Source organism: Monomorium pharaonis, chromosome 1 (assembly GCF_013373865.1).
Source record: "Monomorium pharaonis isolate MP-MQ-018 chromosome 1, ASM1337386v2, whole genome shotgun sequence".
Lineage (NCBI taxonomy): Eukaryota > Metazoa > Arthropoda > Insecta > Hymenoptera > Formicidae > Monomorium > Monomorium pharaonis.
In genome coordinates, this window is record NC_050467.1 from 18,446,430 (window position 1) to 18,473,489 (window position 27,060).

A 27,060-nucleotide genomic window follows, 5' to 3' on the forward strand; every position below is an offset into this window, starting at 1 on the left:
GTATTCGCCGGGGATGAGATGGCGGAAATCGCGTGAAATCGCGACGGACGGGATCTCCGTGTAATAAATGTAGAAGAAAGTTATCGGTTCAAGATCGGTTTGAGCGTTTACGTGGAAACTTTCCGAGCGACGTTACGAGAAGAGAATTATATACGCTCGCGGAGAGAAAAAAGACAAACCTGGCCGTAAACCGCACTGACGTGCGTCATCGCGCACCGGGTCGAGGAAACGAGAGGACAAATTCTCCCTAATTAGGGGGAGAACGGGTGCGAGACGAGAGAGCGCGGAGAAATGCATCGTCCGGGGGCGGCGGACGTAATGCGTGTCCCGGCGCGGATTAGAGGACACGAACAAAATCCATTGTCGTCGATCGAGCGCCGCCATTGTCCGCCGCCATTGTTTGTCCGCTCGTACGGCGGTGATAAGGGGCACGATTCCGCTTCGGCTCGCGAATGACAGCGACCGAGAGAGAGAGAGAGAAACGCTATTATCTCTCTGGAAAATGCCTGAGCGGCTTGCAGCAGCAAGCCACCGCGCCAACGCCCCGGCTCTGTGTTGAAATATTTTCAACAGCAGAATTTCAAAGATAATTGGCAACGGGGAGAGGAGGAGACGCGGGAGGGGAGGTGGAGGACAAACGGAGGAAGCGAGTCGTACGTTCTCGAAAGCAGCTTGAAATTTATTTTCCGCAAATCGCAGAGGGACAAAGCACGGTCCCAGCACGCTTTCGAAATCACTCGAGGAGGTATTACCTTCCGCTGTCTGAAGGAAGACCCCCGGGCGTTTCCTCGATAATTGTAATTATTTCTATCCGCACAATTATCCCTTGTTTATCAACTTTGCGCGCGCAGAGAGGAGAAACCGGCTCGCCGCTGCGCTCGCCACTCGCCAAAGTTTCCGCGGCGCGAACTTTGCTAACTGGCGAAACTGAATAGCGAACGCGCACATGTGGAGGAAACACGTATATAGCTCGGGGGAGGTCTAATCGTCAAATTTAATTCGTCGGTTCGAAACTTACTCTGGAACCACGAACGGCCGCTACATTTAATCGCGGCGATAGATTGGCATCCTCCCCTTCCCCGCTTTACGCTCGTAATATTCCGGCGTTAATTTCCGCGCTAATAAATTATTGGGAACGGTCCGACCGGAAAATACGGTCTCGGCGGTCGAAAAAGTGACCACCGTTCGAAAATAGCGCGCGTGGTATTGTAATTTGCGATCGAGAAGGGCATCAACTCCCCGACGAGACTGTGTGTTATACACAGTCGTCATCAAGATGGAACGGCCATCAAGCAGCGGGTCGTTCTCGAACTATAAACGGAAGAAGACGACCGGTGCACGGCTCGCCGGCCGGCACCGCGCGTACGCCGTCTACTTTCTCTATCTGGTCCGACTAGGAAGTCGTAAATCCTCTTTTGCCATTTGCACGGCGCAAGCATTTTATGCAGTGCGCCGCGGCAATAAAGCGAACGAACGCGATCGAATCCGTGCCAGGATACAGACGACGCGCCCGTCTCTCTCTCTCTCTCTCTCTTTCTTTCTCTCTCCTTCTGTTTCTCCCTTCCTCGTTCGCGTGTCTCTCGCGTCTCGGCAACTTTTCGGCGCGAGAAGACAGAGAGCCGATAAGAAACACACAGCACGATCTCGGCCGTCAAGATTTATCGTATCGAATCACAAGTGAAATTTACGATTCATTTATTGTTTAGGTTTATTATTTCGCTCCGTCGTATAGCTCGCGCTAAAATGTTAAAGCGAGATGGAAATTGCTACGACGGGATGAATGAAGATACGCTACGCGCGTTTAGATCCTAGCAGCTGCCGCCGCGTGCGAAGTTATTACACGTCCAATCGTAAATATATCTTTCGAAAAATCCCCGCGCACGCTCACGAAATAAATAACGCTCGTCGTTAGAATCCGTTTTACGATTACACCGCGAACGTATTTCTCTCCTCTCTGAAACGCAAAACACGCGCGATATATTATCGAACAGACAGAACGAGATAGATTTTATTTCGCATAACCGTGAGATCTCTATCGCGCGCGCGGGTCTCTTTATGAAATATTCATCGTTCCGTGAAACTAGACGATCAGATGCTCTCGCACGTGTCACCAGAGCTTCCCCGACGGTCAATTCCGTGGCATTTCCGTCGTCATTTATCGGCGGGGTTCAACGCTCGCGGGCCTCGCGAAGAGAACTTCGCTGGATCGCTCATCATTGCTCCAAATTGGCGTGGCGAGTATATTTGGATTTAATCTCTCGGTGATTGTTTGAACGAATGGAGCGACGGCTGCTGCATGGTTCCCCGCAGCGGCGATCCATCATACAACGTCACGAAAGTCAACGACAAACGTTCGGCACGATCGAATACCGTGCCCAGAATCGCCGTCGTCGTCGTCGTCGTCGTCGTCGTCGTCGTCGTCGTCGTCACGTGGGCGAACCAGAATGGGCACGGTTTCTCGTTGGTCATGGTCCACGTACCGCTCGGCCCGATTAAACGTCGCTCACGGTCGGAGAGACACGCTCTCTCGCCCAAGCTTGCCCTCCCTCCCCTACCCCCTCTCGTTCTTTAAACATATATATTTATCTCTAGTTGTAACAAGATCTAGAGTCAGATTTTCCAGCTTTAATGATAACTCGAGTGACCTTCGGTTTTTTGTTATTTAAGCGGTTCCGCCGCGAAGCTCAATGTTATTGGATAAAGTTAACGTACGTCGATATTGTGTAAAAAAAGGAGGAATATCCAAAAGAATTCTTTGCTGATACAGACAGATTGCTTGTCACAATCAAAATGTATCGCTAATTTTTGTATCTGCTAGAGTTTTGGCTGTCGTATAGTATAGAATTTGTAAATTCTGCTTCTATTACACTGAATAAAGAAAGTTGTTAACTTGACTAAATTTTTCGACTTAATTAAATTTCTTCAAAGAAATACTAAACAATAAGTATTTCAGTCAAATATACAAAATAGTTAAATAAAAGTTCAAGTATTTCATGCATTTAAGTTAAATGCATAAATACTTGAACTAAAGAAATTTATTCAAGTTGAAAAATTTAGTCAAATTAACAACATTTTTTTCTCAGTGTAGTTAAATAGATTAAGTGAAATACATATACTTATCACAGTATTTGTTGATCATTTATGTACCTCCGCTCAAAAAAAACCAATCTTGCAACTTTAACAAAAATTATATGTGCGTAAAAGTTATTTTACACAAATATAATTTTTGTTGAAATTGCAAGATTTTTTTTTGAGCAAATACAAAAAAAATATTCAATAAAATTAACAATAATAAAATATCAAAATGTATTTTACTGTACAATGTTTGAATATTGAACAATATTATGTTCTACTAAGCTGTGGAGTAGAACGTCCCGAAGTAGTTCTTCCGTTTCGGTTAAATAGTACAAATTTGTTAAATAATTGTTACGTTTTATCGTGTTTCGCAACAAGGTTTTCTAAAAAGCCTTTCATAATCTTTCAATTTAAAAGAAGACTGAAAGAGATAAGAGTGCAATCTAAATATACAAGTATGCATCATTCGCGGAGAACTTGATCATTATTTGCGAATAAATTCTGCGATAAGAGATGTAAAAGAGTGCGAATTTCGAGGCTAACCCGAGGGACCGCGGGAGAATCACGTGTAATACTTAATTTTAGAAAATGTGAAAAGCCGCAGGAACTTTAATGGATTTCCCGGGTGCGCGCACTTTCGCCTACCGTTTTATCTCCGCAAATTGGGTTAGTCTCCTTGGCCGGCCACGTTCTCCCGAGTCCCACCTGTCGTCTTCGCGACATCGTTCGTCGCCTGTAACGAAACGGACATAGCGCGACGTGAAAAAGAAAGAGAGAGAGAGAGAGAGAGAGAGAGAGAAAAAACGGATGATGGAGCAGCGACGGTTTGCGCGGTCTTTAATCCGCGTGGCGCGGTCCTTCAGCTAAACCGAAGTCTCTGTTAAAGGTGAGCGATTAAAACGGTTTAACGGACGCTTAAATAAATGACGGGGAAAAAAGAACCTCGAGGAACGATTGCTAACTGCTGGAAAACGCCTCCTTTAATTGTCTCGTTAGTAATTAACGCGATTGTACGCGCCGTTAAGACCTGGATCTCCCGCGAACTTGACAAGTTCGAAAGGCATCGATACACGGAGAGAATTTTCTCTTAAAAATTACCCTAAAAATCGTGGTAATTGTGAGACACAACGTAAACCTCGAAGAATTTTATCATACGTTTAATAAAATTTACTAAAATTTACTTTAATAAAATTTACTAAATTTAGTAAAATTTTAATAAAATTTTAGTAAATTTTGTCAAAAGTATAGTAAAATTCTTCAAGGTTTACGTTGTCCTACGATTACTATGATTTTAATTTTTAAGGGTAATTTTTAAGAGAAAATTCTTTCCGCGTAGAGTCCCCCCCCCCCCCAGCGACAACATCGATTCTCCCTCGTGGAGCTCACGAAATTGATCAGCCTCGTGACGACGAATTCGACAGATCGATGGATTTCGCCGACGTTATACCTTCGGACGGAAAATAAGCGTGGCACGAAGCACTCGGAAAGTAATTGCCCGCCAGTAATAAAGACTGAACTTATGAAATGTTACAGCTCGGTTATATAGAGGTAGACGCGTAAATAGAGGTAAATAAGAAATTGGCGAGGCCGACAGCGTCGCCGTAAATTTCCCGTCCCGGCAGCCTACGTCGTCGTATCATGCATCAAATAGTAGCTCTTAGCGGCAAGCGCGAATAATAATTATTAAACGTGCGACACTTTACGCACGATCCGCGGAAAGACACCTCCGTCTATCGATCGCGCGTTCGCGCGTCTCCCTTCTATCGGAATTTACCTTTCGGACGGCAAACGGCGTCCCCCCCCCGAATTATTATCCCCCGCGGACTCATGCTCGCGGATCAAGTTCCCCGCCTGTGTGAACGTATCGTTCCTCGAGTTCTCGTTTTTTAACGGCATAAAGAAATTGGAACGGGATTTATCGCCGCGAAGTATCGTGAGCCTGACGCGACCGCGAGGAGACGACGGGAAGAAGTAGTTCGCTGGAGAAGGGAAGAAAAAAATTGGCACAAGTCTGGACGCGTTCGAATGCCAGGTCCAACTGGAATCAACCCGCACTCTTGAAAACGCGCCAAGCCCCGATGCACACGCGCGCCTAATTCCGACAGATCAAAAGAAGAAAAAAAAAAAAAGGGTCGCTCCGCCAACGATACCTCTCGTATTAATTCGCCCGCGGAGCAAAGCGAAAACACGGACCTGCCCGGCTGGCTATTTAATTGAAATCTCATTACGGGTTCGTCGATGCGCGCGGAATCTCTGGTGCTGTTCCGATGTCAAGACGAGGCGGCAACGAAACTCCGTTTCAAGGTAGGAAACAAGAAGGCAGGAACCGATGACGTAATATTGACACACTGTAACCTCGTTTCAGTTACGTTCAATTACGACAGCGGGAGATGCGACCGGACGAGCGAACGGGGCGAACGGGGGCCACGGGGGGGGGGGGGGAGGTGAGAATGCGCGATTGGAGGTGGAAGGAACTCTTCTTCTCTCGAGTCGCGATGAAGAAAAAAATCGTCGTTGTGTCGGCCATTGTCGGTACTCATTGCGGAACAATCGCGATAATGAGAAAGCCACGCAGTCGAAGACTGTTTCACTCCCGGTCTCTTTCTCTCCCTTTTTTATTCCCCCGCTCATCCCCCCTCCCGCGCCTACACTTTTTCACTCGAGAATCCACCTATAACCGCGAGAGACACCGGCTCTCTCTCTCTCTCTCTCTCTCTATCTCTATCTCTCTCTCTCTCGCTCTTTCTCTCTCTTGCGTCGCTTTTGTCCTCGAACCGACAACAACTTCCATCGCGCGCGTCATTGAAAACTACAAGAAACTAACCACCGCATGTTGCCGTGGCGCACGTTAGCAGAGACGTAAAAACGTGTTATTATAACGTGGGGAACATTTTATTTTAGCACAATGCAATGATCGGAAATGCGCCCGTTGTTCGTCGACTGTTGAAAAATTCATAGAATGGTAAAATGCTCCAAAAATTAGGAATGTATAACATATATATATAGCAACAGAGATAATATAGAAAAAAAAATATTGGCACCTTTGATCATCAAGCGAGATTTTTTAATAATAATTTTTAACATTTTGAATTCACGCGCCGATTATTATTCGATCTTGAAACACAATTTTATGCCAAAGCAATAAATATTGTAATATCGTTATTAATCAGTAAAGGACGATCGACGCCATATGGCTTTAATTTGAAACTATTTGAAAAAAAAAAACTAAAAATTAATTAGCAAATACTATCCAGAAGTTTTTGAAGCTAATCACGAATCTGCTATCAGATTTTTAAAATCTGATCAATATAGCGGATCCAGTATGGCAGATAAAAATAGCAAGTTGAAAAAACTACACTTTTTCCACGCGCTTTTTTATCAATTTATAAAAAAAACTGCTCTCAGCTAAAACCAGAGTCACGACGGAAACGTGTCAATATACTCGATTCTATATATTTTTATTTTTTCTCTTTTTCCATTTTGATATTAAAAATAATAATTGCAAATTTGAATATAAAAATCAATATATCAAAAAAATAATTCGATAAAGTTTGGAATCTAAAATATAATCGAAATTTATGTCCGCTGTATTATATCCGACAATTTTAATTTTAAAATTTTGATGATAAATTCGTAATCAATGATCTCAAAGACTCTTGCAACCAAAACATCAGGGATTTTCATTAGTTTCCCGTTCCTTACTGGTTAAATGAATCAATTTAATATTACGAACAAATATCTCATAAAATAGATTAGGAAGATACCGAAAATTTTCCACAATTCGATAATAGTATCCTCGCGTAAGACAACTACGAAGACAAACACATTTAATCGTACGCTGCGATACGAGAAATAAATGCGGTTTCGCCGTCGCGTTACGCGAACGATTTATTACGGGATATCAACGTAATCGTTTCGCCTATCAACAACGATGTTTGAAGTGATTTGTCGTTCCGCATAACGAACCGTAAACTTGGACATTCGATTCGTTTGATTTTGCGACGCGCGCGGCAAAATCGAACGTGGTGAAAATCAGCAATGCAACCAAAATCGGCAACGAGTCGATTGGACCTTGGCGAGTTCATTCCCCTTTGTTACTCTTGAACAAGATTCCTTCTCTTAACAAAAGATAAACGTTTGAATAAGCGTGGAGCAGCAAACGGTAGTTTGCACGTGAGAAAGCAAATTTACAATTAACGCAGAGTAAACACGTCGACTTTCGCGTCGATTAAATAAGTGAACAAATAAAATCTCAGAAGCCTTTAAAAAAAAAAAGAGAGAGAGAGAGAGAACTCTCCAAGCCATCGAACTGTATTTGCACGACCCTTTCGACTCGGCCGATAAAGTTTGACGTGTTTAGATCGCATTAATCCCTTCGACAAGAATAACAACGTCGACATACTTGAATCGCGTCGACAACTGTAATCGCGATTCCGCGTACGTGTTTTCTTTTTCCCACCCCGCGAGACGTCGCGCGGGGAATTTGGGACGTGTGTAAACAAAACGTGCGTTTCGCGTTTCAAGTCCCTCGAAGCTCGACCTTTGCGAGCCGACGGCCCCCGTGTACCTCTCAACTGATGTTCTTAGAGAAATACTCTTCTTGTCCCACTTGACATTCCGCCAGAAATACACGCGCCGTCCGCCGTCGCCGCACGCGCGCTTCTACGCGCGGAAATGCAGCGAGCGGGCGGGCGCGTGCGACGAGACAGAAGCGCGGAGATAAATCCATCCGAATTCGTCCGTGATGCGGCTGTTGTTGCCTGCCATTATATACCTACCGACTTTGGGCCGTGCCCAATCGAATCCCGTCTAAAACCTGCACAGTATTTTCCGTGGTAAATAATCGAATGCAAAAATGCCCCGGGCAAAACCGGGAAACTTCGTAACGTAAAAACTTCTTCCACCTTGCGTTTTCCCCCTTCCTTTCCTCCCGTCCGCGGACGTTGGAATGCGAAAAGTGGAAAGTTTCCGTCGGCGTGCACCTTAGTTTAGACAGAAAGATAAGGAATACTTCGAATGTTAGTTTTGACGGTGACAGCTAGCGGGGTAGTAGGATGGAAAATGGCTGTGTACAGTCGTACCCCGGGAGTCAAAGGGGGAAGGAGGGGAGGGTCGAGGGGGAAAAGCTCATGTCGACGTGATGGTACAGATTTAGACAACATCTGGTCCAGTCTGTTTCGCCGGTTCGGCGGGCAAAGCACCGCCGCCGATCGGATTCGAAATAACTATCATCCCGTCGTCTTCGTGTAACCCAGCGCGATTTCTCGTCGCTCGGGCTGTGCACCGATTTAGTAAGACGTTAGGCGTCTTGATTCGATAGAAACGGCGCGATCCCCTTAATCGAAAACACAGAACCGCACGTCGCTCTTTCCGGTGACGCAAATGTGAATTTCCCTCTGCGTCTCGCGCCCGTCGCAAAGAGCACATTACGCGGTTTCCGGCTTTCGAATAAGAGCCGCACGGCGACTCTTTACATGATAAGTACGCACGGTTTTATTCGCCTCTCGCTTTTCGCGAAAACGCGCGTGTTCCGTAGCGAAAAATGCAAACTTAAATCTCTTCCCGAGAGAATCCATATGCGCGCGCAGAGCACGAGGGGTGGTGTGTGTGTGTGTGTGTGTGTGTGTGTGTGTGTGGATGGGTGGTGTATTGTGTACTTATATTATGTACCTACATGAGAGACACGATGTTAGGACAACGCGATCGGCGATTCTCGGGGCGCCGGGATGCATCAGCACAGCCGGGATTGCATCCGGGTTACGATCTCTCTGTGTGCGATGTAGTACACGCCGCATGCTTCTCCCTCAGTTATGTGGACCGGTATCCGCGATGGTTGTGATTCCTGGGAAATCACACGCTTTTATCTCTCTCTCTCTTTCTCTCTTTCTCTCTCTCTCGTCTCTTTCCTCGTCCCTTTCTCCCCACCCTCCCTCGGTTTTATATTTCCGCTTGCGTCACTTTTCTAGCTCGCCGCCACCGGATTAACGATCTACGTAATCGTTGCACGTGCAAACTTCATTAACCTATATCGACGGGAACACGTGGCTGTCTCGACGATGCGACGCGGGAAAAAAAAAAAACGAGAATGGCTTAGCACATCGCGGCGAAATCAATTTGAATAGCGTTGGGCACTGATGTACGTGCCGTCCGACTCGGGAAATTAGTAAATTAATTAATTAAGCAATTAAATCTCTATATTCTTGTCGCATACAGTAAAAGATGAGCGCGCCAATGAGCGCGTTTAACCCTCAAATTCTTAATTCAGTTGTACACGTCGAGTTTTTTTGAACGTTACAGAATTTACATAAAGTTGATTATATATTTATATGGCAAATAATTGGTGTTTACATTGTGCTCCGAATTAATCAATCTAAATAGTCAATTAATAATCCAACGGTCGAGCACCGTTTAAACGCGAAATAGATTCGCCGCATTAATTATACGACCGGGCACAAAATGTGAAGCGAAGTATGAAAAGCGGGATAAAATGATATTCAATATATATTTAAAGCGGGGCGACAAAATCTTTATATTTAAAGACTCCAAGAAGCGCAAGCGGGAAAGCGCACGTAAACACGCGCCGTTGGCGTTTCACATTCTTGGCATCTCCCCGATATGTGAAAATCTCTCTCGTCGGAGAGAAATTTAAGGGTTAAATGCGTCTTTGTGTGCGCGATTCAACACAGTGCCGCCCGGCGGACTCGTGGCGCGGCGTCGCCAGAACGTTTCTCGTGTGTGTCTGCCTCCCCCCCTCCCCTCCCCCCCTCACGGATTATCGATTTTGACTCACGCACGTATACCAAATCTTCCGATATCATCCCCCCCCGATACTCCCCCTCCCTCCGCTGTCCCTCCGCCCTTCGGTCGGGAGGATCGAGAAACGCTCCGTGAGAATCCGTCCTCGCGGTTGCTTGCGGTTTGAATCGCCCCCGATATATCGGGCTATTTCGCGAAACTCCGGAATACTCGCGAACTACGCCGGCGGTGGTGAAACAGCCGGCGTGGAACGTTGGGCGAGAGGAACGAGAAAAGCGCGGTGTATCAAGGATCCGCGGAAGAGAGCGAGCGAGCGAGCGAGCGAGCGAGCGAAAGAGCGAGATAGATAGATAGATAGAGAGAAAGAGAGAGAGAAACGTTATCGGCGCAAGTTAGTGGCAAGCGACGCGCTATTTTGTTCACTCGACTACTTTTTCCACCCCATTCGATCGCGAGGGAAAGAGGGAGAGTGAGAAAAAGAGAGGAGTGGGGTGAGAAGAGACAAACCTGACGTGCGTTCGCTCTATCTCTCTTCCTCTCTCTCTCTCTCTCTCTCTCTCTCGTTCTCTTCCTTTCTCTCGCGTGCGCCGCGAGACGCCGCGAGATAACGGCCCTTTGTCTTATCGGTTACAGCGACACGGGGACTCGCGCTCGATGACACGACAGGAGGACACGATACGACACACGCACGAGCGACACGATACTCGGCTCGCGACTGAGTTTGACATCGTCGCCGCCGCCGCCGCCGCCGCCGAGGGTGTCTCGCGGAAGAGGAGAGCTCTACCCCCACCGGCGCTGCTCAGGCGCCACATGGAGCCGGGCTTGGGGTAGGGGGAGGGGGGGAGGGGAAGGGGGAAGAGCTCCTCTCTCGATAGAGCATGTATAAAAGCCTCGAGAGTGATATAACGTTACGTCAGAGCGCTTGCGCCCGGCGACGCTCGTACGTCGCGCGTCTGTTTTCGCTTGTCGCTCGCTCGCTCGCTCGCTCGCGTTGCCGCAAAGTGGCAACCGGTGGGTACCGGCCGCACAGCGTCGGTGGGTATTTATGTAGACGATGCATCGCGCGTCACGCTAATGGGCCCAGCCGCAAGCCGATACAGCAGCCGCGCGAGTCGAGTCGAGTCGAGTCGAGTCTACCTCTGGCTCCGCCGCGCTGATGACGCACCCTCAGACGCCGCAACTACTTAACCCTTTATTCGGTAACGTCACTCTCTCTCTCTCTCTCTCTCTCTTGGGGAGGAAACTCGAGTTCCTTGCTCACCCTGTCTCGCAACGCGCCGCGGTCGAATTTTCTATCCACGTCAAGCCGTCAGTTCTCGTCTGCTTCAAGTCATCTTTCAATCGAGCCTAGCTATTCTTAGGCGCTCAATTGATAATCACATTGATGAAACTAATCAAGTCAATTTCGGTGAACCGCGCGGATCATGGATGCAGCTTCCGCGTCAATAAGTAGATTCTATTACAATTTTCGAGGGAAATTTGTCAAATCCGAAATAACTCATAAAATGTCAGTAGATTAGAGATTAGTGAATAGGGGAAAAGTTATTTCATAGCTTTATTACCAGAGATAGCCAGCGTGTGTGTGTGTGTGTGTGTGTGTGTGTGTGTGTGTGTGTCACACGACTGTGACCGAGGGAGTGTGACGTTACCGTGCGGCGTATCGCGTTAATAAATCAATGCGCGAGCATCGATTTGCGTGCTGTCTCCGTCTCCAGCTGCCGCCAACAGCGAGCTACTCCGCAGCGGTTTCGCACATCGGCTCATCTGTTAAAGATGAGGAGGAACGCGTGTCGCGGACTCGCGTAAAGTGGCGGAAAAAGCGGCGACGATAACCGGGAACGTATAGCGTTGCCAACACACGTGGTGGATCTTAATGCGCGGCCAACTGTGCAGGGTTCGCTTGGCACGCAAAAACGTCCGCGCCATCGACACCGTCGTCGGGGATCATCGTGTAAATAAGAGCGCGGGACGCATCGGCGCTGTATATTATACGTGCGACAATGACCGCGCGTTTCTTCAGGGATTACGGGGCGACGATTGCTTTGTTAACATATTGATTGCCACGGCGGCGCTTGCCATCCGTAATCAACGTCTGAATTTTCGATAGCGCCCTGGTGTCTCACGGGTGATCAAAAGTTTCTAACACCCGTGAAAAAAATAAATATCGGATATAAAAACTTTAACTGAGGACGACGTCTGAAGCCCGTATTAGATTTCGCATTAAAGATTAAAGATTGTCGAATTGGCAATTAAAATTCAATTAAGCAGAATGAAATGGATTAACGTGAAAATTATCTGACTGATGTAATTCTTATCTTCAATTAGTAATTCGCAGTCTTCAATATGTAGTCTGATACGGACTAAAAAAAGGTCAAGGCCTAAAAAAATTTATTAACATCAATAAGTTATATTTCATCCATTTAATAATGTTCTTTTCCGTTAGAGATTTCCTTCATTGATTTGGTTTAACTCTTACAGGGACACTGGCTACTTACATTGCCGTAGCTTTATTATTATTGCTTTTACAATTTGGCTGTAATAACCGCACCTTCTTATTTTTCTAAATATTTGCTCTTAAGTTTTGTTAATGTTTTTATTTATTATAATAAATAACAGTCGTTATAATAGAAAAAATAAAGTTAAAAAAATATAGCAATCTTTTTTTCATTATAATTCATCACTAACAATAAAAATCAAAATAAAAAGGTAAAAAATTTACTGAAACTATTCTTGATACTTTCCACTGTCACATATAATTTTTGCAAATTTTTTTCCACGGGTTCCATTTTTTATAAATAAATAAATAAACAATTGTATATTTTTTTGCGAAAAAAAGCTAGATATGTGAAAATGTTAAAAATCTGATATCAAATTCAGTGACCTAAAAAATCTATAAATAATAAAATTATTGCAAAAGGTTATTTTTTTCCAATAATAGTAAGTTAATCATTTTTTCAATTTTTTGTTTTTACATTAACGGCGACTACTTTGAATCCGTCATAAATAATTTTTGAAATCTGATTTCAGATTCATAATTATCAGAAAAATATAGAAATGTTTTCAGAAAAATCCAGTGAGCCATCTATTTATGCCCCAAGGGTTAAGAGAAAACATTTCCCTCCCACTCGCACGTGGGATCGAGCGAAAAGCTCGAAGCCCTTGACGGAACTCGATATGATTTCCATAATAACATGCTATGCAGCCTGTAGAGAATTAAACGCAGCGATCGGAACGCGCTGGGATAAAACTGTGAGAAAAAAACGTGATGCATATATCGCCGAGAAAATTCGTCGTTCCGCTCGCCTCTCTCACGCTCTGTCGATCACGTCAATAACATCCCCGCGCCCGCCGCGTTCATGTCCGCCGCGTTTCTCGATTACGCTCCGTTATCGCGGCTGCATTTCGCCGTTGCAGTCGCGATGTTACGTACGAGGGCGGGCCTTCTCTGCCGCCGTTATCAGTCTTCCACTCAATAACGCACAACGCGACGAATCGCGCGTGCACACGGCATTATATAGCGCTCCGAGTCCCGCGGAGTGTTAAAAGGCTTATCTGTTGCACGATGGCTGTTACGCACTTAACGATCAAAAACTGCGCGACAAAAAACCACCAGGTCGGAACAATGTGCCGGTGTCGATGAACGACGGAGGGTACGGATCGATACGTGGAAATACGACACGCCGGATATTCCACGGGCACTTCGCTGTACTTTCCCGTCCCGGCTATATTATTGCTGCACGATCGATCTCTCTTCCCTCCCCCTCCTCCCCCTCACCGCTTCCTGCACGCTGATCATTGCGTTTTTCGATAAAAATTTCCAAAATGCGATTCTCGCAGGAGTGAGAAATGTGACGGTGAAACCTGCTTTCTTTTTTAATTTAATTTTTATTGATTAATTGCGATTTTATTTGGTACTCTAGTTGTACGCCATTTTCCAGGTATCATAACCGCAAATTATGTACAAATCATAAATAAAGGAGCAAACCTCTTGAATTAAATATTGAAAAAAAAAAATTGTTATTAAAAATTTTATACATAACGTTTTATTAGGCAAAATAACTGCGTGAGCTGCGATATCAAATCACGATAGCAATTAACTAAAAGTAAATATTAAAAAATGGCGAAAATAATTATGCCAGAATCACACGCAGTTTTAATTTCATTGAATTCAAAAAATATTTCAAGAAATTCATTTAAGCTTGCGCGCACGGGAACATGTTTCAACCTTATCGTGAAACGTTTGTGGGAAACGTTTTATTTCTGCATTATTATTAGATTATAAAGGCAATCAATATCTTTCTCGGCAATGCGCCGACTTGCGCGCGCCGGAAGTAATTGTATCGTCAACGCTCAGCGCAATTTTTTGCGAGGGATTGCAAAATTCTCTCTCTCTCTCTCTCTCTCTCTCTCACTTCCTTCGTGCGCGATGGCGCAATAAAAGTGAATACTCTCCTCAACTTGACAGCTGTGTGAAGTACCTACGAGGCATGTACATAAGTTGCCGCGTTGTTGCAACAGGTGTACTCAATTTGTGACCCTTCGCGACCTGCTTTTATGCGATACACGATATAACTTCTATGTGACACTCGCCGCGTTAAGAATGGCGAGCTAGCCCCGCATATTTTCTTTTCTTTGTTTTACAAAATCGCGAAGAACGGATTTGCGACTCGTTTCTCTTCTCTCTCTCTCTCTCTCTCTCCCCCCTTTCCTTCTTTCAGAAACGTGTCTTATTATTAAACGCGTTGCCTCAAGAGCCAGCTCTGTCGTAGATAAAACATAAGTTTCGGCGCTTTGTCGCATGGCCGCAAAAGCGCACCCTCGGGGTCCCCGCAAAGACGCAGAGGGGGGGTAGCAGCGGCGAAACGAAATGCGAAGGGCCGCACGGGGGGTTGGCGCGTTGTACCCGGCGCGGGTGTACGAGCCGAGGGAGAGGGCGGCCGGAATACCGCATACATCACGCATATTCTTACGTTCGCAACGCGTGCCGGTAATTCCGTGATTCCGTGGACGGGGGTTGGCCGCGTATTGTTACCGCGTTAATTTACGAGCCAATTAATTAGCGCCGCTGTCGCGCCGAGATATTTGGCGAACGCGCATAACCCGTGTGCGATGTACCCACGCATCCGCGTAACGGCGGCGGGTATATCTGTATTTTCGTCGAAATCTGCGTCAGCGATATTTTATATATGCCGCGTAGGATAATATCGACTTCGGGATATATCGGAGCCGGTGGCTGCGCGCAAGTTTCCGCGGCAAAGGGGAAGGAGGGGGGGGGGAGGGGGAAGAGAAAAGGCGAGAGGAAATATCGGAAAAAGCTATGTACATAATCGCTACTCTCGTCGTCCGCTCCGACGATTTGCGACAACATCGCTCTCGGAATGAACTTTGATTAATTTCTCTTCTCTTTTCCGTGTCTCCTAAGTGAAGCAACAGTCGAGAAAGAGGACCGAGAGGATTCAGAGACTCGGCCGGGCGTGTTTAATCCAGACTCTGCTTTCTTTTTTTCTTTTTTTTTGGCTTGCGATCGGACGCACGCACCTCCCGTTTTCAACTCTCGCGAGAGGGTTAGCGCGTTTTTGCGCGTCGTTTCCCGACATGGCGGGAAACTCGGTAAAAGATATTCCCCCTCGGGGGAGGAGAACGGCCACGGTAAAACTCTTCCGCGGAAAGCGCGCCGGGGCGCAAACGTCAGCTCGCGCTCGCTGCGGACATTATGGATGACACTGTCAGCGGCAGAGGGTCGGCACGGTAGACAGGCTAACGTGGCGTCAGTGTCCGAGGGTGCAGAGTGCAAGAGACAACGAATAATTCATCCCTTGCCCCCGGTGTCTCTCGTCCCGCCCAACCCTCCCACAGCCTTTCCACCACCCACCCCCCTCCCCCCCTGTCGTCCCTTTGTCTCGAAAAATGTGCTGCACATGCCGCCGGCGTCGCGGTGGTGTCCATCACGCCATGCGCATCGCGCGTCACCGTATTAAAGTACAATCACTCGCCGCGATTCGCGGCGTTTTGCGCGAACTTTTAATCAACTGTCGGAAGTTCTCCCGCGGGACGGCGTGGGATAAACTGATATCTTCAGGTGGTTTATCGATAAAGGAAGCGAAAAAGCGAAACGCCCGGGCTTTGCGCTTTATAATTCGATTCGACTCGATTCCTTTATTCCCGTTGACCGAACAGTCCATATTCCTTATTATGAGTATCGACATTTTTTACTCTATAGAGTGATCAAGCGGATGAATTACTGCGAGGAATAGAGTAACGAAAGAGAATAATTTGAAACGATCAGAAAATGGGATATATTAATTAGTTTAAAAACTGGAAACAGGTGACAATAACCGTGTGACACTTCTAGCGTAATCAACGCGCGATTAAAAAACAATCTCACGGCGATCGATTAAAATTCACGGCGCATCGCGGTGAATTTAATTCCACGTGTTAAGACGCCGACGGAGAGACAGAGAGAGAGAGAGAGAGATATGATCTTAATTCCAAGCCGCGAACTAAACTGGCGCTTGGACTTTTGACTGTCTAACTTTCAATGGCGGAGACGTACGTGAATCGAATGGAGCACCCGGGCGTATACCGGCGTGTCCCTTTCCTCCCTTACCACCGAACGGGTTAATTTCCGACAGTGGCGGACACCAAAGTAACAGGGGCAGATAAGCGGAAGATAGCGATAACGGTCGCGCGCGCCAATAACGACGGCCGGCGCGTGATTATTAATCATGTGCAGGTTGCGCGTGCAACTGTCAGCGCCGCGTAGGGGTCCGGAGGGCGATCTGACTAATCGTTTCGCCATTACGGAATAATATACTTGCGCGCGATGCGTCCTTTCGCTCTTCCCCGGTATTCGTCGTCCTCGCGCGTCGGGTATAATCGACGCGCGCCCGTGCGCGTCATTTTGCGCGTCGCTGCCCGCGAGAATCACTTCGTCTCGTTTCGGGAAATTGCGTCGCGGCTCTCGTTCGTGTGATGAGTCACGTAAAAAAAAAAAGATTAAAATAAAATAAATAAAAGCAGAGAGTGGAGATTCCGGGATTGAAAACCCCGGATTTCACCTCGTCGGGTGGCGTGGCTTACGAAAAAAATAGCACGCGGTCTGTGCTTGTAGAGTGCATCTTTAAAGAAATGTAAAAAAATTCATTCATCACACTCGCATATCTCTTCTTCAAAGATGCATAAAATATGTGATTCGTGTTACCGTATTTATTTGATAAACTTGTATTTTAAAAAATGTGAATTACCTGATGACGTTAAAAATACTCAAGTATTTTATAAGTAAAAGGACAACATAACTTGTAGCAATGTGTTTTAGCGGAGAAATTCTATTGTTCTGACGTTAAATAGATGCCAGTCGTTTTAGATAATCAAATTGTTAATCATGTACCGTCGCACTGAAGAAAATTCTGATATACTTCACCGCCAGTCTCGAGAGAAGTTACACTAAACGAAGATCTCGAATAATCGCCGCTTCTCATTTCTTCAGACAAAAGAGAAAATGTTGCGTCACAAAGAAGAAAGAGAAAATAAAAAAAAACCAGCGGACTTTGAGAGAGGATGAGAAGAGAGGAAATTCCGGGTTTCGGTCGTTTTCAGTAATGTGAAAACGGAAACGACGACTAGATTCTCGAGGCAGGATATTTTGCGGAGAGAGAATACAGAATCCTACTCGGTAAACCAACAGAATCCTACCCCCAGCGCTTCCCCCCCCCCCGTCGCCGGAGAGGGGGAGGGAATGTGTATACGCGCGTGTATACGATGCCCTCTCCCCCACGCGTCGCCCGCCACTAATGCGGTAATAAACATGCATCTACATGAGGCACGGGGCCGTAAACTGCACTCCGTCTCGCGCGTATACCGTCCCGGCTATGAAACGAAGGAAAGAGAAAATGAAACGTGCGAAGCAACCCGAGAGACTTTACGCCATTCAAAAGCCATCCCCCAACTCTCGCGCGCCCGCGACGCTCGTTCCTCATTAAAAAATATGGGGGAATTACTTTTTAATTTAATTTAATTTTTTAATTACTTTTTAATTAATCAAAAATTAATAACACAAAAATATATTAATTCGCAGCGGGGCGCCGCGAGAGAAAAATCTCCGCTTTAAAGTGGAGGAGGAGAGATTGGCCGTTTATAGTTGAGAGTGCTTGAAAGCGCTACATACGAGACCGGAAAGAGGATACCATCAGCTTGATAGGTTAGGCCTTTCTTTGCGACGCGACGGCGTTCGCCTATAATGTCGGCAGCTTTAATATAAAAATTGCTTTCGCGTGGCGTCGCGTCGCATTAGGCGGGGACCTTCTCCCCGGGCGCTGCTCCTTCCACGCGACGGACTTCGCCGGAGCGGGAGCTGCGTGCCGAGCATTTCAATCCGATTGTGAACAACTTGCAGAATGTTGCAGAACGCGGGACGGCAGCGATGGGCACGTCCGAGCTCCTCTCGCAAATTACACGCGGACGCGCGGTTATTTTAAAAGATTGTCTCTTCCAGGCAGACGTTTCTTTAATCTCGCGATGCGAGCACCCCCGTTCCACCCTTCTCCTCCTAGCGAGAATCCAAGAGCATCCGTAGATGCGCCCCTCATTCTGCGTTCGTAATAAAAGATATGGATACCGTATTTATAGAAATTTTGACGCTATACACGGAGAAGGCTTTAGAGTAAAAATTACTATGGTAAATAGTAAGCGCAGACCAGGGAAGGGATTATGAAAATCAACACTACGTTTTCCATCAAATTACAACACTCTCTAAATTACAATCAGTAATAAATCAATGAAATTAATAAAAATACACTGATCTTTTAATGGTTATACACTAATTCTGAAGTGAAAATCACTAAAAAAAAAAAAGTGAATACTCACTAATAATCACAAGTATATCACTGCGAATCAGTCATACACTGATTCCAATTTAGAAAATAGTATAATATTTGTAGTTTAATTTAATTCTTTGATACTTCTTCTTATGGTCCGTAGCGACTATTATACATAGTAATTTTTAATATAAAATTGTTGACTGTGTATTAATAACAAATTTTTTCTATAGACTAGTGTTTATTTTATTTCATTTATGTTCTCGTTAGAATAGCTTTTATAACATTTAATTTAATCCCTCCATTCCACCAAGAATACATTATCGCTTATTTGTTACAACAATGCACGACATAATTAAAAAAAAATAAATAAACACTTCTTTTGAATAAATGTTTTGAATCGTTAAAATTTTATGACATTTTTAAATACGATTTTAGTGTAACAATATGGTCTACTGATATATACATATAGAATTCTCTTGTTTTGCGGACAACTAAAAAAATTAGATTTTTAATTTATTACATTATTGTAGCGCAAATGAGCGTCGCGACTTGTTCGAAATAAATTGTCTAGTCTATTTTTAACAATAAAAAAAAAAGAAGAAAGAACACGATAATCCCGAGTGAACAAATCGCATGCGTAAAGTATGAAAAATTTTTAGCACAAACATTTTCGTTATCGCGGCGCAATTATCGCGGCATGCGTCACGCTCGATTTCGTTAATTCCGCATTGAGCGACAAACCGCCGTCGCTACGCTACGTTTCGTCCTGCTCCTTTTTGCGGTTCATCGCGACTCGGCCCCGCGTTGCAAGTTCCAACGAGACCACTCCATCGGCGTCGTGTGGCGAAGCATAGCGCGCTGCGCCCGACAGGCGTGTAATTCACCTACCACGAAAAATCATCGCGCCGGAAAAAAACGTCGCGGCGGGCGGAGAGTTTCAGCGAAACTGGCGAAAGAAGAGAGGAGAACAACGGGAATTCTCGCTCGATTTCACCAGCATTATTAGGACGACGGGGAAATCAACCGTCGCGGTCGGGCAAAGTTGTCCGTCTCAGGCGGAATAACCGTATCGGCGTCTCAATATTATATTCCGATCTCTTAAATGTAGCTCCGGCTGTACGAGTTTAACGATTTTATATCTGCATAAATAATTCGGGCTCTCTTAATCGGCTTAATCTTTCGTGCCATTTCTGCTCGCCGGTTACGTATAAAAGTTCATCTCGTCCGCTTCGCAAAAAAGGGAACGATTGTTTAATGCGAGCGATTGCGTTTCAGAGAAAGCTCTTTCGCGTGTTTTTCGTTTCGCGTAACGATGTTTGCGGAATTTTTAATCGATAGACATCCAGATGACGTGTTTGGCAAGCGGCCAGAGCGACGGTGCCTGGTGCCCTCGGCCGCGGTCTCACTCGCTGGTCTTCGCATAACACTCGGTTACCCCAGTAGATATCGGAGGAGATTTATATCGGCCGACTACCCGAAATTAATCTAGCGAAAAGCTGAAACCCCTTCCTCCCTGTGGCAAAGGGCCTGGTTCCGCTGAGGTTAATATAAGTTGCGGCCTCCCACCGCGGAAAAACGAGCACCTGCGGCTACGTGAAATTTTCCGTCCGGGATGGAATTGGATCTGGATGCGCATATCCAGGCGTATATATATGCCGTTCAGTGCCCCACGATATATTTAATTCCACGTAATCAGCAGCGAAATTTGCATTGGGAGAACACGAGTATCAATTTCTATATGCGCTTCTCCTGCAGTGACAATTGGAACATTTATTTATTCCATTCGCGTTTTATGTAGAATAATTTTTGTATTCGCAATTGTCTCGTTTCATAAGTATCACTGTCGTAAATTTACGACTTTTGCGGTAGGCGATGCAATTGTTAATGCACATTTTTTTAACTATTACAAGAGAAGGTTTCCATTTTAAAAAAATGATGAAACTGGTAATATACATACATAGAAAATATTCTGATATGTACTAAATTTTGAATGCCTTTTAATTCATTTTGAAAAGATAATATCTGAAAATTGGCCCACTCTTCGTTTTTGTTTCATTATTTAACAATTACATTTTAATAAACTTTTAAATCAATAAATTTCATTATTCATAAAAATAAATTTTCTGCATAAAATTTTGTTCTACTTTTCTTTGTTGATAAATAATGAAACAAAAACTAAAAAAATGGACCAGTTTTCGTGGATTGATTTTGTCCCTTTAGGATAAATTCAAGCAAAAAAAATTTATCGTATATCAGAATATATCCTTTACGCATTTCGCCAAAGTTTCATAATTTTTAAAATTTTTGAGTCAAGGACCTTTTTAGATAAGGAAATTCTGAATGTATAATACGTAATGGTAAATAAAACTGACAAATTCTCTTTTTTTTTTTTTCACTCATCATTATAAGCGTAAACTTAATTTCCAGTACACAATAGGGTTGTGATTAATGTTGCACCTAATTTTAAAAATAAGATGTTTGAAAGAAGCATGAGGTTCTTACAACTTCTATTTTTGCTCGGAACTGCGGTTTCCCGTAGCGGTCTCCGTAACGGCACGGAACAAACTCCATTCTCGCCTCGATTGTAACCGTTAAAATTCGTTTGATATCCCGCATAAAACGCTACCATTCGAGGAAAGAAAGTATCATTTCGAAACGATCCAATTTGTCTGAATACCCGTAATTTATCCGAATAGCCTCTCAGACGGCTTGCATTCTTTTTCAGATAACAGAATGCTTTCGTTGCATCTTTCAAAGAATCGCGCATGCAAGATGAAAGAGACTCCTCGCAACTTCATACACGAACCGCATTGTGTTGCGGCCCTCGTAAAAGATTCACCGCGGTGAGAGCATGTAAAATCCATACCGATCCCTAAACAAACCGCAAAACCTTAATCCGTTACTGCATCGCAATTGCCTCGGGCGACAGACATGGTGAAGACGTTATTTTTGTTCGGGATATCTGCTGACCCATTATTCGCGAAGTCAACCGCAAATTGGCCGACGGCTTTTCGCGTTTTTCCGCCCAGCCGATATATCGGCCTCTCCGCCTTCTCTCGCTTCCCTCCACAATATATTTCATGCCGTTGCGTCGTAACGACCACCTTTGACCCTGTGTCCAATATCCGTGGACGGGTGGAACGACGGCGAAGGAAAGAAAAAAGGAAAAAGAGAGAGGGGGGAGGGGGGAAGGGGAGGAAAGCGGGGGAAGGTCTGAGGCTGACGGCTTTCTCGCACGGCTGATTGAGCCGGATGACCAAAACGATTTAATGGACGACACAAAAATTATTGTCGCCTTTCCCGACCGCGTGGCGCTCATTGTTGCTCAGAAGGCCGAATTTATCGGGTGGATCGAATCGACCGGTCGGGATAGCCGGCTGCATCCAGGGTAGATAGATGGTTGCACTCTCGCGCGTAGCGGAGAGGACTTCGATTTTCGATACGCTTGACGCTCGCGAGCCAACAAATATTTTTCGATTCTGTTATAATCGACTTACGCTTAACGTCGTTCCGCCCCGAACAAAGCTCCGTAAAACAGGTCGTTACACGTGTTTATTGCAAATGTAAACGTTTGCACTCGGTTTACGGACTTCATTATTAAATTCTTCTTTGCGGGATGGAAGTCATCGTGAAATTTTACAATGGGATTACGTACGAAACTGCGAAACGCGCGTCGCGTTTTGCAAACTACGTTGCGTCGGCCATATAGGCGTCCGTCCTGGGGTCTCGTCTATCGCGCGGCGAGATTCAGGAGCCGTATCCTACTTTTTTTTTTTTTTGTTTGTTTTGCCGAAGAGAAGGGCTATAAGTCCCGATCTGACCGGTATTCGGATTGGAACTCTGCCAGGAACAAATAACCCGCGTCCGCGCGATAGCTTTGTAACGCGAGTGATTTTCGGTATGCGAGAACATTGTATTTTGCTTCTTTTGCCCGCCTGCGGCCCTAGCGAGCCCAGCGAGCCCTGCAAGCTCGACAAGCTTCGCCCTGGCACACCGACGTATATATACGCTCCCTCACAAAGCCGCGTGCATGCAGTGGTAGTATGCAAATGGCGTTTCCCGTGCATCGCGCGAAACCCACGGCGGCGCGCGCGCGCGCGCGCACGTATCACTCCGCGAGTAGCGTGCTTTTACGGTGACCCGACCCCGACAATCGAAACGATACTTCATTACGGAATAAGAATCAATTAATGCTGCGCCGCGAATAAACTTCGCGGCGGATTAAACAGCCATCAATCGCGCTCGCTTTTGGATAATTAAATCTGTTATTTTTCAAAGGGTCATCATTCCGAAAGAGAGCTATAATGTTTTTCAGGAAACCCTGCAGAACGTATTCGGTTAATACGTTCTGCATAAAAGCGTTTCCCATCCCGGCTATCATTCTGTTCCATTATTATTGTTTCTATATCAATAGCTGTAATAGAATCCCTTTTACGCGCGAGCTCACTTTTGTGTATAATAAAAAGTGCTATGTATATTTAAAAAGTTGTTAGAGCGGAGCACATTTTTTAAATACATTTCTAGGATAAAGTTTCTTCTAAAAATAAATTGCGTCAATTATATCTGTCTCTGTAAAAAAAACTCCGCGTTACCGCGTGGTGTCGCGATATCCCCCCCCCCTTTTTTTTTCCACCGCGAAACGCTATTTCGTGTATTCAACGGAGAAAGAAACCGCGATGAATAATTCTACGGTACTTCGTTTGTTAATCTAATAAAGGTCTCTTGCGCGCGAGTGAAGTCGTTTTATTCGACGCGCGGCGACTAAAAGCCACCGAAAATTCTATACTCGCCAAAGTGAATTCAAAAATGTTGGAGAGGGAGGGGAAAAAAGTGAAAGAGGGACACGAGAGACGCGGAACCGTGCCTAATCTACAGGGGCGAGAACGTTAAAACCGTGGCCATCGCCGTGAAAGCTCACGAAGTGCAAACAGAGATCGGTCGCGTCGCGGGACCTAACTGTTCTTCACGAAACGGTAAAGGGGCAAGTAAAAAGGCAAGAGGAAGGCAAGGACCGGGAGGAGGGAGAGGGAGAGCTAAACCGAACCGCCGAAAAGCTTCGTGAAATTGCTCGTAAAAATTGACTGTTTTGTTGTGCAGCCGCCCCGGGGAATTTACGTACTACCGCGATATTCTTTTACGAGCGTAAAATTTTACGGCCTGCACACGCGACACATTAGATTTCGGATATACGCGCGGCAACTGGAAAATGAGATTTCCTACAATACTTTTGATTGCAAAATTCAGTTTTGCGGAAAGCGGACGCTAACGCGCCCCCCGTAAACACGCTCGGCGCGTTATTTCGAGTATGTTAAACCTCGAAAATTGCCTTTCGACAAAAAAATATTGGCGAAATCGCATCAGCGCGACGTTTTTTTCCGCGTGTGTATTTAAAAATACAAAAAAAGAGGTAAATAATGCAAATGGTTGTTTCGGCTGCAGATTAGAGCTCGAGAGAGACGATCGTGGAGAGTGAGGCCGTATTCGCGAGCTAAACTCTGTCTCGGGAGACGCCGCGTGCACTAATTTGGCTCCGTGCGCGATTCTAACGTGGCAATTTCCGCGGAATTGCGCGCCATGCGACGTTCTGCCCTTCCTCTTTTTCTCGTATTTTTTTTTTCCTCTTCCATTTTTCCTTCAACACGTCGCGGTGAAATACGACGCTCCGGTCGAGGGCCCGGCCGGCCGAAAGGAAAAAAGTACCGTGTAAAGAGTCTTTGTGGATGACGTAATAAAATCTTCCTGTCTCCTCGAGTATAATGAGCGGCGTTCCGGCTACGGGGGTAAGAAAGGACGACGAGAGACGGGGATGACACGGCCGGGAATTAGATTTAGCCCCGGCGCGCTCGCTCCTCCCGCCGGGAGATAAAGGGCCAAACGAGGGGTTGAGGGAGGGAGGGAGAGAGAGGGTTTTATCTCCTCGCGTGATTAAGCCGCGAGGTAGTATATCATCGATTATATTCTCGTTAGACTAAGTAGTCTAACGGGCGTACCCTCTCGCGCCGGGTATGCAAGGGGGCGCCAGACGGAAGCTGGTGCGGAGATTCGCATTTTCCCGCGTCTGCTCACGCGGAAAGATTACGCGTCTTTTCTTCGCCCCGCGTGAATGCCTCGCGCCCGGCTGCATCATATTTCGCTTTACGGCCGCGGCTGATCGAGATAATGGTTGACAATCAACGGTATTTATTTAGTCGTTTATTCAGGGCGATCTCCGCGTTTCCCTTCGTCTTCGAGACGGGAGAGTAATTTGCGGGTCTTCCCGTGCGAAAAACTGACGATGTCAGATGGCCCGTTGGCCTCTTAAAATGCAACCGAACGCTCCTGGAAACAATTTTAATTATTTAATCATTTTACAGCGAGCGTTTTTATCGCGGAATCAGATTTTCGGTTGTGCTTTTCGATGCTCTGAAAATACTTTTTTGCTTTCAACACACGGCGATCAAATCCATTACGGTGACGATAAATTTTTTTTTTTTTTTTGGCGCACGTTGCAGACACGATCTGCGAGGTCGATTGAATTTTATATACGCAGAAGATAAGACTGAAGGTGACGACAGCAGTTGAGGGAAATCAAAGGGAAAGGGCCGCGCGAAACCCTCCAGGATTTTAACCGCTTCTGCATCTCCCCTCTAATGCACGTGGTACTTACGGAACCCATAGCTCAGCGTTTTTATTGCTGTAGCGTTGCTTTCCCGAAACTGAAGAGAGTCCTTGAACGCGATGAGTAACGCACGCGGTGTGAGTCAGCTTGACTCGTGACTTATCCTGCGATTTTGAGAATATTTCTGACAGTAGAAAGATATATTATAAACAGTTCCAGCGGCATCGACTTCTCATTCATAAGTTCGTTTAATCATATTTCTATTGACCTCACCGAGACATATCTGATATCTAAAGAGGATGAGCTTAAAGAAAGAAGAGGCTTTGCTCCTCTTACGTACGGTGTATCAGTCTCCCGTAGGAAAGTCGACGGTAAAGGAAGCTTTTCGTCTATATCGGGGAATATTTTTCCCGCCCGCGATATAACTGGTTACCCCGGTTCTCCCGGCGGAGAAGCAGGAAGACGAAGTTGCGTCGAGACAAGTTTCCTAACTGGATTAGTCGCGAGCTGGATTAAACGACGAAGCCTATTGTATGACGGATTTACTAAACTCCAGAATAAAGTGACAGAATTGCCTGCGTAGAGCGAAGAATGGGGGAAAGAGCGAAACGTTCACGCCGAATACGCGCCGCGATTGGGATTACATCTCTTTGTTTATTTACAGAAATTTTGTGAATTCGCTCGTGTAAAGTGAAAATGAAACTTACATGCTGTATAGAACGAAGTGTGACGTAAAATTAACGGCCATTAACGCTTTGCGACAAGTCACAAAGTTAAATTCATCTCTACACTGAGGAAAAAAAGGTTAATTTGACTAAATTTTTCAATTTGATTAAATTTCTTCAGTTCAATTATTTATATATTTCAGTCAAATATATAAATAGTTAAATTAAAGTTCTAGTTCATAAACTAAATTTTATGTATTTGAGTTAAAATGCATATTAAATACTTGAAATAAAAAAAATTTAATCAAGTTGAAAAATTTAGTCAAATTAACATTTTTTCTCAGTGTAATTAATTATTACTTTTCGTTAATAATTAGAAAATTAAACTTTAAATAACAATAGGGAATATTCACGCAAATTAATTGTAAAATTTATGTTAAATTTAAAAAAATCATATTTATAGATGTTCTTACAGTCGTAAAAAAAAAAAAACTCGTTTTAACCTAGATAAGAGAGGTGCATTTCGCGAAAAAATAGTGACATTTTGGGATTTATTAATAAATAATCTTTCTCTTTTTAGTCCCATTCAGTCAGGTTATACCTTCTACAAAATTCTATTTGAAAAATAGGACGTCCTCCAGGTACATTCTACAATCAACATTCAGTCGGAATGTAACGGAATTCAGAGGACACTTCCGTCAAGATAAATCGAGTGACGAGAACAGAGCAAGAGTACTCGATGAAAAAGGAACGAGGAGTGGGAAGAGAGGCAAAGGGTTCGTGCGCGCGCGCGCGCGCGCGCGTGCTTCATATAAATTCTCCATCCGTTGCTTTTTCTGTCGTCGAGAGGACGTCGAACGCGAAAGGGGCGGCGATAAACTTCGCAAACAGATCGTACGCACGATCTTTTGTGATATATCTCGAAGTAGCGGCGGCAATAAACGCGCTAAACGCGCCAGAGAATTGATGTCTATCTCCGTAACGTCTACATTACGTACCGCAATTTTGCTCGTCCAAGCGATCGGGCCGATTGGCAGGCTCATCAAGCGAAATTAATTATTCATCACGCTCGTTAGATAACGAGATCATCGATATCAATCTTGTCGCGGCGTTATCGGCACAATTACCGTAAATCGGAGACAATGTCGAC

At 45.1% G+C, this 27,060-nt stretch overlaps 1 protein-coding gene across 6 annotated transcripts in view; it reads right to left on the minus strand.

Moving 5' to 3' along the window:
- The window catches only part of LOC105835120 (RNA-binding protein Musashi homolog 2), a 109,490-nt gene that overhangs the window by 66,596 nt on the left and 15,834 nt on the right, over positions 1-27,060 (minus strand). The window contains exons 1-2 of one of the 6 annotated variants that reach the window (XM_036295423.1): positions 10,339-10,568; positions 8,750-8,917 (exon numbers count right to left, since the gene is read on the minus strand). The exons of 1 other annotated variant lie outside the window; for it this stretch is intronic. The gene's annotated coding sequence lies outside the window, so the exon portion shown is untranslated. Of the gene's footprint in view, positions 1-3,720; positions 3,809-7,050; positions 7,060-8,749; positions 8,918-8,956; positions 8,974-10,338; positions 10,569-27,060 lie in introns of those variants that run through there. 4 more of the 6 variants (XM_036295427.1, XM_036295426.1, XM_036295424.1 and 1 more) reach the window with 4 other exon arrangements.